Here is an 11,067-nt window from a genome sequence, read left to right as displayed (position 1 = left end):
AGTTATTGGATTCCTTCCATAAGCTCAATTTAATTAGTTTTGTAGGACATTCTGCACTTGCCAGAATTAAAATCTTAGTAAGACAAAGTAGCTAATGCTTTGTCACAATATCACAAAATCACAATATGGGTAAATATTGTGTGTAGGGAGTGGCTTCTTGCGTCTCCAGTTATATTTCTATATACTAATGGAAACTTTATAAATTATGCACAGTATGTGGGATTAAATCAAAAATGTTTTGAAGTATAATTTGAACAAAATCAAAAAAGGGAGAATAACTATTAATGGCAATCTGAATCTTTAATTGTTTTCACAATTGCTTAATTTAGTACAGACTATTTTGCAACTGACTGGAATTTTGCTTTGTTTCTAGGTTATGGTCACATTGTAGAAGCTAATGATTCTACTGATCTTCTCTTAGGGATCACTGTGGTCTATAACACTTACTTATCCTGTAAAAGTAGATTAAAGCATTCCACTGCAGTTGCTTATCCGACAACGATAGATTAAAACAATTTGTAAAACTTTTGTGTTACTGTGCCAGAGAGCTGCAGTACAAAATACTTTAAGATTGCTGTGATTTCACACTTTGACACTTCAGGTAAGTATTAACTCTTTACAATGTATTGTGCTATGCAGCAGGGAGTAAGCACAAAAAGAAAATGGTGATTGTAATCTTGGTAGCTGTTTAGATATCTGGTACTTAAGGGGTGACGTTAACAGAGAACAAAACTCACGAAGACTCCAGATAAGAAAACTGTCCACACAGTGTTCCATGGGCCTTACTGTAGTCTACAGTTCTCCACGTGAGCAGTCTCCTTCCCAGCCGGCTCAGCTCTTTGATTTCAGTAACTACAGTTCATAGACAGGAAAGGTTAAGAGGGATATCGGCCGAAGCCTAGAAGAACAGGCCTAGCTTAGATGGTGCAGACAAGTTGGGCCAAAGGGCCTGTTTCCATGCTGAATTACTCTAAGACTCTAAGTAAATTGTGTACTTTCATTTCAGTCCATGTTGAATAAGAAGAACCAGGGGTGAGTGGAAGCAGTGCAGCAAGCTAAGAATTTGTAATTCTAATGAAGCTGGCTGAAATTAAATCTTACGTATAATTTGTGCAGGTAGCAGAGGTAACATTTCTCCTGTCTGTTCGTGCTGCTCGGTTTCCAACAAGATGACCAAGTGATTTTATCCCAACGAAAGCTATGAAGTGGATTTTATAGCTAGATTTGTTTAGAAGCAAATAATAAGCCGAATGGTCCATATAGTTAACCATTCGTCCATACATATGTACGCCAAGACAAAACAGAATGACAAAGCAGAAACTCAGTTGGAAATAGTAATTGGTACAAATGATCCAGAGATCATTCTAAATATAGAAGTGGTGAACAAAAATATATTTTAAGAGGCCAGATAAGTTATAGTTGTTAGCCAATAGGTGTGCTCTTTCAGCAGTGATTTGAGTTGGCATCCTGTTGAATGGATCAATAAAGATAGACTCAGAACGGATTTGGCATCTAAAAACATCTATGTTTCTGTGGGCCATCAGCAACAGCAGATATGTGCAATGGCAGAATCTGTGACCTCAAAGTCTAAAATATCGTGCACTCCACCAATACAATTAAGCAACACTTCTTTGTGATGAGTGTAACAGGGCATAGCAGGAGCTGCACCAGGCATACATGAAAATGAGGTACCGACTACATCCAGGCTAAGTAGCACAAAGAATATGCAATAGAGTAAGATAAGCAATTCCACAATGAGCAGATCGGATCAAAGCTCTGCTTTCCTGCCACATTTAGTGGTGGGCAATTTACCAGCTAATGGAAGGAAGAGGCTCCTCACTGATAACGTGAGTGCCAGAGAAAAGACTGAAGTGTTTGCTGCTATGTTCAGCCCAGTGAATTAAGCAATTCAGCCCTCCTCTAAAACTCTCACCAACACGTAGGTCAGGGAACAGAATATAAATGTTGGGATGTTAAATTGCTACTTTATGAAATACAAGTTAGGCCTCACTCGGAGGGCGTGATTGCACTGAAGAGAATACAGAGAAGAGTCAATGGGATGCTGCTTGGACTGCAGTCTTTTGAGACTGCAAGAGATTAGATAGACTGGATATGCTTTCCCTATTATGAACAAGAACTGAGGATCTGATGGTGGTATAAAATTGTACCACACAGAAACAGGTCCTTCGACTCACCTCAGCCATGTTGTGTGATACCTATCTATACCAACCCCATTAGGTCCACATCAGTTTATGCCCTTGTTAAAGTGCTTTTTAAACATTACAGTTATGTCTGCCTCTACCACTTCCACTGACAGCTAGTTCCAGGGATTCAGCACTCTTTGTGTGAACTACCATTTTCATTTTTATTTAGGGAGATACAGCCCGGAATAGCCATGCCACCTAGCAATCCTCCTATTTAATCCTAGCATAATCATGGGACAGCTGACAGTGACCAATTAACCTGCCGACTGGTATGTCTTTGGACCCACACGCCCCTCAGAGGTTATTCTGTAAACCTCTATCAAGTCACCCTCGCAGTGTCCCATGTTCCGGTGAAGATGAACCCAGCCTTTCCTTTGGCATAGAGAGGTTAGATGCTCAGACTCTTTTGCCCATGGTAGAGATATCAAAAGCAAAAAGAGTGAATCTAGTCCTGGCACCATTCTTATTTGATTTACTTCATATCCTCTGCCAGTTTAGGAGTACATCGCCTCAGTTCTTACCGTGCTACTAAATCCATCAGCCACACGCTCACTAGTAAAACATTCACCACTAACCATCTATCTGATGGGTCTTTAGAACCACTAAGTAAATACCAGGCAATAATGTCAGCAGGCTCAGGAAATGGAGAAAGTGGAACAGTAACATATCCAAGCCCCTTGAAGACATAGTTTCTTCCTGTGAAAAATCCGTATATTCCCACCTCACTCCAGAACTGTATTGAAGGACAGATTCTGAATCCTATACATTGTCTTGCCTAAATTAAGGTGTCCGCCTCTGTCTGCCTATTCAGACAGGACCTGCCAAATGATATGACCCTCAAATCAATGCCATCGTGGAATTATACAACAAGAAATAGATCCTTTCTTTTTCAATGTTTTTATTAATATCAACATCTTGAGATAACAAAAATTAATACATAATTAGTGGGATTACAAAATTAAAATGAACATAGAAGGGTACATAAACAATAAGTACAATAAAATTAAGTCTCCCAAAATCATACATGATACGAACATAATATGAACAAGACAAAAAAAAACAAACTAGGTATAACAATATGAAAAAAAAGCAGAAAAAGAAGGGAAAAAAATTTACCCCAAAAAAAGAACTAATCTAACAAACTAACCACTAACTAAAAAAAAAGAAAAAGCAAAGAAACATGGGTTGTTTATAATATCTAGCAAGAAATAGATCCTTTGGCCCACAATGTCTGGACTAACAATCAAAAATTCATTTTGCAATAATCCAATGCCAATCTGATTTTATTCTCCTCTATTGCCCCTCACTCCTCTCACCTACACACTCGGGGCAATTTACTGTGGCTGGTCAGCCTACTAACCGTCACACCTTTGCGATGTGGAGAAGAACAGAGCACTCGGAGGAAATTCCACGATCACGGGTATAACATGAAAAACTCCAGAGAGCAGGACCAAATACAGGTGATCGGAGCCATGAAGGAATGGCCCCACTGGCTGGCCACTGTCTTGTAGTCAATCAATAACAACCACGAATCCCCTCATTGTTCCATCAATTTCCTGATAACATCCTTTAAATTGGTCTCACTGGAAGCCAGAGAACCCTTTGCTTGTATTGGTTGAGGCAGTTCCCATCTTGATGAAGCTCTGCCGGCTTTCTATCTTCTAGTTTATTGCAATGCACAAAGTGAATGGGCTTATAGACCGCATTATCACACACAGACTTACCGTGTGCAAGTTGACATTTTGCGTTTAGGAGTACAAACCTTCCTAAGAAGGTTGGCGTCATTCAATGTCTGTAGTGAGATGCTGAAGATGTTCTATAGGTCAGTTGTGGAGAGCGCCCTCTTCTTTGTGGTGGCGTGTTGGGGAGGAAGCATTAAGAAGAGGGACGCCTCACATCTTAATAAGCTGGTAAGGAAGGCGGGCTCTGTCGTGGGCAAAGTACTGGAGAGTTTAACATCGGTAGCTGAGCGAAGGGCGCTGAGTAGGCTACGGTCAATTATGGAAAACTCTGAACATCCTCTACATAGCACCATCCAGAGACAGAGAAGCAGTTTCAGCGACAGGTTACTATCGATGCAATGCTCCTCAGACAGGATGAAGAGGTCAATACTCCCCAATGCCATTAGGCTTTACAATTCTACCGCCAGGACTTAAGAACTTTTTAAAAGCTATTATTAATGCTTTTTGAGATAGTGATTTAGATGCATATCATATTTTTTTACTGAGTTAAGTATTGTATGTAATTAGTTTTGCTACAACAAGTGTATGGGACATTGGAAAAAAGTTGAATTTCCCCATGGGGATGAATAAAGTATCTATCTATCTATCTATCTATCTATCTAAAGTATATGCATATTGGGAGAATATTTCCCCTTAAAAGAGAATTTTCTTCTGTTAACTATTTCATTTATATTCCTAAGAAAACATAATATGATTGTTGACGATGTGCTGTGTTAGGAAACCAGCCTCGTGATTTATTGCCCCCGCAATTATAATGTGTAAGTTGTGCATTATTTCAGATGGGTAAGCAAGGCTGTTTTGATGGGTGGTTATGTGTGATCTGGTATTAAACAGACCAGGATCTGGAACTTAGCATATTCTCTTCAGTTGAAGGAGACAGCAATCAGAATATTTCAAAGCCCACATTTATTTATCACTAATAACAGAGCTAAACTGCTCAGGGTGTGACATAAAAGAGGTGGGCAAGCAGTATCTAACCATACTTTGTAGAGTGAGCAAATGCTTACTCAAGCTGTTGGTTGTAATAAGTATCTAAATAGAAGGGGGGGGGGAAAGGTGTAGAGGTGGAGAATCATGTGTTTTGGAACACCAGGTCCAGGCTGCTGAAAGCATACGAGCCAGTGATTGACCGTGTAATTAAAATCATTGATGTTCTGACTTGTCCTGCTCCTAGTCTGAAAGAAGCCAGACTTCAGTCAATGCCTTGTCATTGCCAATCCCACCAAAGGCTTCGTCCATTTGGTTCCTGTCAGCCTGGAATTTTGAACAATATCCTCCCAGTGTGCACAAAAAAGGTTACTCAATAAATTAAATGGCAAGCATTGTTAACAGCTTTGATTTGTGCTTTCCCAATATATTTGCCAATCCACTGCTGCCACTGGAAGTCTTGAACTTTGACCTCAAATAAGCATGTTTCACAACTCTGGCTCTGGAGAAGACTTGTAACTCTTTTCCCACAGCTTTTGGGGATATATTTTAGAAATCTCCATCTCCTTAAAGTTGACATGCATACCGTTTTCACTACTATTGCAGTGTTAGCTCCCTCCTGTTTATACAGACTGAACTAACATGCACAACAGCTGGAAAGCTTAAAGCAGCAGTTCTCATCGAGAATGGCTGCCCTTCCTAGTGTGCCAGCTTGAGCTGGGATTTGGTAAGGTGGGCCATGCTGTTCTCAGGATGTGCTCCTCTGATGCCAGGTATGGCAATCGGGATGGGGTCAACTCCAACGAAAATCCAGCAGGCCCCATCAACCTAATGTCCAAATAAATATAAGTGTAATAAAAATTTGAAATATCCTGATTGCTCTCTCCTTCTCCATGCTGAATTCTAAGAGGTACATCCTGTCTGATCCGGTTAATCCCAAAGTCACCCATCAAAAAAGTCTGGTTTACTCACGTGAAACAAAGTACCCTTCCTGCATTGCTATATGGAATCGGAATCTATTGATATCATCTCCAGTGGTAGCCCCCAGAATGATGGTTAGGTTTATCATTCCAAGCTACAGTCAGACAGGCTTGCTTCTTTCTGCTGGGGCCTGTTTTTCAGCCTCCGACCCACATCGTGTCTTTATTGCATTCTTGCATTCCATTGTTGTAGAAATAACATCGAACAGACATTGCACAATGATCAGCAAGCACTGCCTCACCGCCTCATACTGAGGCAGTACGATGCTCAGAAGCAGTATTCTAAAATGACGTTATGTACTCTGCAGGTCAAGCAGCATCCACGGAAATGGAGTTGAAGCTTCTGGAGGAAGATGCTTTGTCCGAACCTTCAGTAACTCTAAGGTATTTATTTATTGAGATAGAGCAGACTAGGCCTTTCCAGCCCTTTGAGCCATGCTGCCCAGCAACCCCCTGCCCCCCACCAATTTAATCCCAGATTAATCATGGGACAATTTACCATTACCAATTAACCTACCAACTAGTACGCCTTTGGACTGTGAGAGGAAAGCGGAGCACCCGGAGGAAATCCATATGGTCACGGGGAGAAGGCACAAACTGTTTACAGGCAGGGGTGGGAATTGATCCGCAGTCGCCTCTACTGAAAAAGCATTGTGCTAACCACTATGCTGTTAGTGCTGACAAAGAGTTGTAGATCCAAAACTTTGTTTCCTTTTCTTTCCACAGATAACATGGAAGGGAACGTGCTTAGTTATTTTATAGTTTCTGTTTATATTTCAAATGTCCAGCATTCTGTACATTTGATTGACTTTCGCTCTATGATTAAATCAAAATGCACATAATAAAGAAACATGGGTTATGTGACTGAAGTTATAGCCCATCATCTTTACTAGCTAAATCAAGTAATACTTTAATGCATCAATTCTGCAGACACAGATGCAGAACATCAACACTTTGCAGGTGCTGGGATGGATGTATCAAAACTAAATTATACTAGAAATACAATTAAAAAATAGGCATCTGTTAGTCTCGAGAGACCATGGATTTGCGCCTTGGAAAGTTTCCAGGGCACAGGCCTGGTCAAGGTTGTATGGGAGACCAGCAGCTGCCCATGCTGCAAGTCTCCCCTCTCCACGCCACTGATGTTGTCCAAGGGAAGGACAAGGGCTGATACAGCTTGGCACCCGTGTCGTCGCAGAGCAATGTGTGGTTAAGTGCCTTGCTCAAGGACACAACATGTTGCCTTAGCTGAGGTTCACACTAGCATCCTTCAGATCACTAGACCAATGCCTTAACCACTTTGCCACACACTAACACTACTAGAAATATAAACTCTAATAAAAAAGAATGCTGAATAAGGAATGACACAAAAAAACAGAATGGAATAGATGGATTAAGCCTTCAATTGTCTTTACCTGTCAGTACAGTGTGATGCAACAGTGTGGTGGGTTGGAGGTCCCTAGATCAGCAGTTGTGGCACTCCATCCTCACCAGCTCTAACTACATCAATACCCTCTGCAAGCTTTCTAAAAGTGCCCACCCTAAACCACACGGCACATTCCCAAACCCAGAATTGCCATGATGGGGAATGCTGAGGAAATTAGAAAGGCATCTGTGTAGTGAGGAGCAAACATTACACAACTGGGCATCACACTAATGCAGCGTTAGCCAACAATGCCCAATTTCCTGCTTGCTCTAACAAAGGCATGCCGATTTAGGTGCAGGATTTCCCTGTTTCCTTGCACTAGTTCGATGGAGTCCTGTTTCTACTCCATTAAGCAGTAGTGCAATGCCTACAACTCACCCCCAGTCATCTTTTCAAGCACAGTGGCGCTGCTCACTCACACACCCGCAGATGCGGAAGGGCCTCCACAGGGCAATCTATTTAATGGGCTAATCACATTCGCCCTGCATTCACAGTCCCCGTGCAGCACAGCACTCCACACGCTCATAGCTTACCCTGCACACTGCTCACACTCAACCCTGACCCTTCCTGGAATATCCCAACACTTCGCTGCAATAAAAACCCTGCCTTCCAATGACCATTTCAAAATACACCCTGTACCTAAAATTCCTCTTCATGGGTTAAGTGGGCATGCGGTAGGAGTGTCCCAGATAACACAGGCATCCAAGGGGTTCAAATCACCTCAGTTCTCTGCCTCTCAGTCATGGGATTATTCCAGCCTGAATCAGCCATTATATTCCACAATCCCACAGTTAATTAATCAGTTGCTCTAGGGAACTCATTGGTGTTTCACCAGACCCGACTTCAGGCACTTCCCCGTCCGACGGCAATTTCTTCACGCACAGGGTTTGTGTGTACAGTGAATGAGCTCCACGAGGAAGTGGTTGGGGCAGGTGCAGTAACAACATGTAAGAGACACTGAAACGGGTACATGGTTAGGAAAGATTTAGAGGGCTATGGGTCAGAGTGGGACCTGGTTAGATGGACATCCTGCTTGGAGTGTGCAAGGAGGGCTGAAGGCCCTGGTTCTGTGCTGTTTTCTCTGTGACTCTGTGACAAAGTACAGGAGCAGGCAGGGTAGAATTGGACACTTGCAGGCATTCAGAGATTGCTTATTTGTCATTAAAGTCACTCCTCTGGTAACTTACTGATAGATGCACCATATTGAGTCCCTGGAGACTGGGAACCAGAACTGCTACCGGGTGCTGTACTTGACAGGATTTCCATGCTCCGGTGGAAAATTGTCTGCCCTAAAACAAATTCCATTTCCTGCCCTTTATCTTTGAGTTACAATCTTGAAAGCTGACCCGCACCCTTTCTCCTCTCATAACCCCCGCCTTGAGCAGAGGACATCCCTCCTGCAGGTTTTGTGGTCCTCCAGCCTCTCAGGGCCATATAATCTTGGGAAGATTGCCCCTGCCCTTGGAAATTGCGAGAGCGTGAATGGTGAAGTGAACAACTATCTGCAGCATCTGGAAGAAGGCTGATAGCATTGACGCCTAGATCCAAATGGTCTAGCTGATGAGCTGTGTGTCTAAGCTCTGGCAGCATTTGGAAATGCCCCTAGCAATGTCTACTATTTCTGACACAATATAGAGACACCAAATCCTGTTTGTCACCCAAGTCCAGTGAATTTTGCATTCTTTTTATCCTTTAAAAACAGCTTTAGAGAGCCTATATGGAAGCCTTAAATCCGAAACATGCCACCAATGGACTCCTAGTTCCAGTTGTTCTACTCGTTAGGAGGAATGGGCAAAGACCGGAGATCCTAATAGCCTTAGGCTATCTTTATGCATTTCCTAAGCAGCTCAGGATTGAGTCGGAAGCCTGACCTTCTCATTTAGGGTTTGGTCCTTCAAGAAAAAGGATGAGGAGGTTCTACAAATGGATATCTTACAAGAAAACAATCCACCTCTTTCTACCAAGACAGAATAAGACAGTAACGTCCATTGATGGAAGGCTAGATAGAAATGTTTAGAACCAATGAGAAAGGAAAGCGAATCTTTAAGTTATTATTCATGCAGCATTATATCAAATTACAGCCAGTTTCCTGTCCTTTTTTTTTTCAGTAAGCTGACTATACACTATGATTAAACCAAAACCTGATGTTGGATGGCCCACGGCTTCACATCACAGTGATAATGGACTCTGAGGACACATCGCTGGTGAATAAAGCACAATTTTCCATCATTGCTCAACTGGTGTCTAAAGCATCTTTATTAAAAATGTTTACAATGTGCATTCAAAAAAATCCCCAGAGTTTATTGGAAGTTGCACAATAACAGATGGTGGCCAGTGTTCTGACTTTTAATGATATGAAATACGCTCCGACACATTTTGCTCATTAAAGCTCTGCTTGGACCAAGTCTCTGTTGTATTTTGCCTGCTGGAAGTCATTTTGCCATATGATCTTTACACAGGAGCAAGCCACTGTATTGCACTTTTTCGAACACTTCTGTGTTTTTTTAGGGCTCAGTATTATTATTCTGATGGATTCCTGAAGCAATTATGGCCATGTTCATTCTATTGGGTGACATCTATTCTGGAGAGTTCATGGTCAACTGTCTAATAGTATTCTTTGCATAGTGCAAGTGCACCCCACAGCCAGGTTATTTTACCCAGAACAAAACCTTTCTTCATGTGAATGTAAATATTGCACAAAACATTGCTACTCCAATATCTGATTAGAAATGATTAATAACTGCACCTCTTGCTCTGCCACTCTCAGATGTGCTTGAAATCCAATGCCATGATATTATATTACAAATGTCAGAAAGATTGCTCCAAAAAAGGGAAAACAGCCAAATATTATAATTATTATCATAATTGTGGTTAACTTAAAAATTGTTCGGGTCCAGTCTGCTTTGAAAAGTATCAGCTTTTATCAGGTTTTATATCAGTAATTACAGCTTCCAAAAAGGGAATATAAGTGGCTATTATAAATGTAATACATAATGTAGCTTTGACCACCAGTCCTGCCTTTATGCTGCACAAGTTGGTTTGCACAGAGAAGCACCATAATATGTGTGTGTGTGTGCGGATGGAGGAAGAGAGGCTTGGCACGAGGAGACAACTCAGTATATTTATACTGTTTGTTATTTTAAAAGCATTTTAAATACAGTTCAACACACACACAAGGTTTCATTGTATTGAACTAGGAAGAGAGGAGGAACAGGAAACAAAAAATGTGAAATCCATCTGCAGGGTGCACGACTGTTGGCTTTTCCTGTACCCTGAGGGTAACTTCTCTGTGTATGACCATTAAGCAACAAATAATATTTATGAGTTCTCTGGTCTCTGCTTTCTAATAGTATGAACTGGATTCAAACATGTTCTGCCCCTAATCCACAGTCTCTGCTTTCTCTGCATCAAGGTTCAAACCAAACAACAATTACAACAGTATCAACAGCCCTTTAATCCCCTTATTCTAAGTGGTATAAACCTGCAAAGAGGAAATAAAATATTTGGATGAATATTGCACCCTTCACAATTTCATGCCCCTTTCACAATTTTCTAAAGCCCTTTCTCCAGATGGCAGCTCTCTGCCTGAAAGGTTGACCATCCACTTTCCTCCACAGATGCTGCCTGATGCGTTGAGATCCTTCAGCATCGTGTTTGCTGCTCCAGTTTCCATCATCTGCAGTCTCTCGTTTCTTGCAAAGCCAAGTAAGTATTATTGAAACAGGCACAGTGGGCTGGCATGGATGTTCAGCTAGCAGAGCCTCTACCTCGAAGTGCCAGAAGCCCAG

At 41.7% G+C, this 11,067-nt stretch overlaps 1 long non-coding RNA gene across 1 annotated transcript; it reads left to right on the top strand.

The window, feature by feature from the left end:
• Positions 1–563: 563 nt before the first annotated feature.
• LOC140730013 (uncharacterized) lies at positions 564–9,644 on the top strand. Its single transcript, XR_012099478.1, has 3 exons — positions 564–601; positions 6,162–6,237; positions 9,388–9,644. It is a non-coding gene; the product is annotated as an uncharacterized lncRNA (long non-coding RNA).
• Positions 9,645–11,067: the final 1,423 nt, after the last annotated feature.

Source organism: Hemitrygon akajei, chromosome 7 (genome assembly GCF_048418815.1).
Source record: "Hemitrygon akajei chromosome 7, sHemAka1.3, whole genome shotgun sequence".
NCBI classification, from domain to species: Eukaryota; Metazoa; Chordata; class Chondrichthyes; order Myliobatiformes; family Dasyatidae; genus Hemitrygon; species Hemitrygon akajei.
The sequence above is the reverse complement of the archived record's forward strand: the minus strand, read 5'-3'. Positions and strand labels throughout refer to the sequence as shown.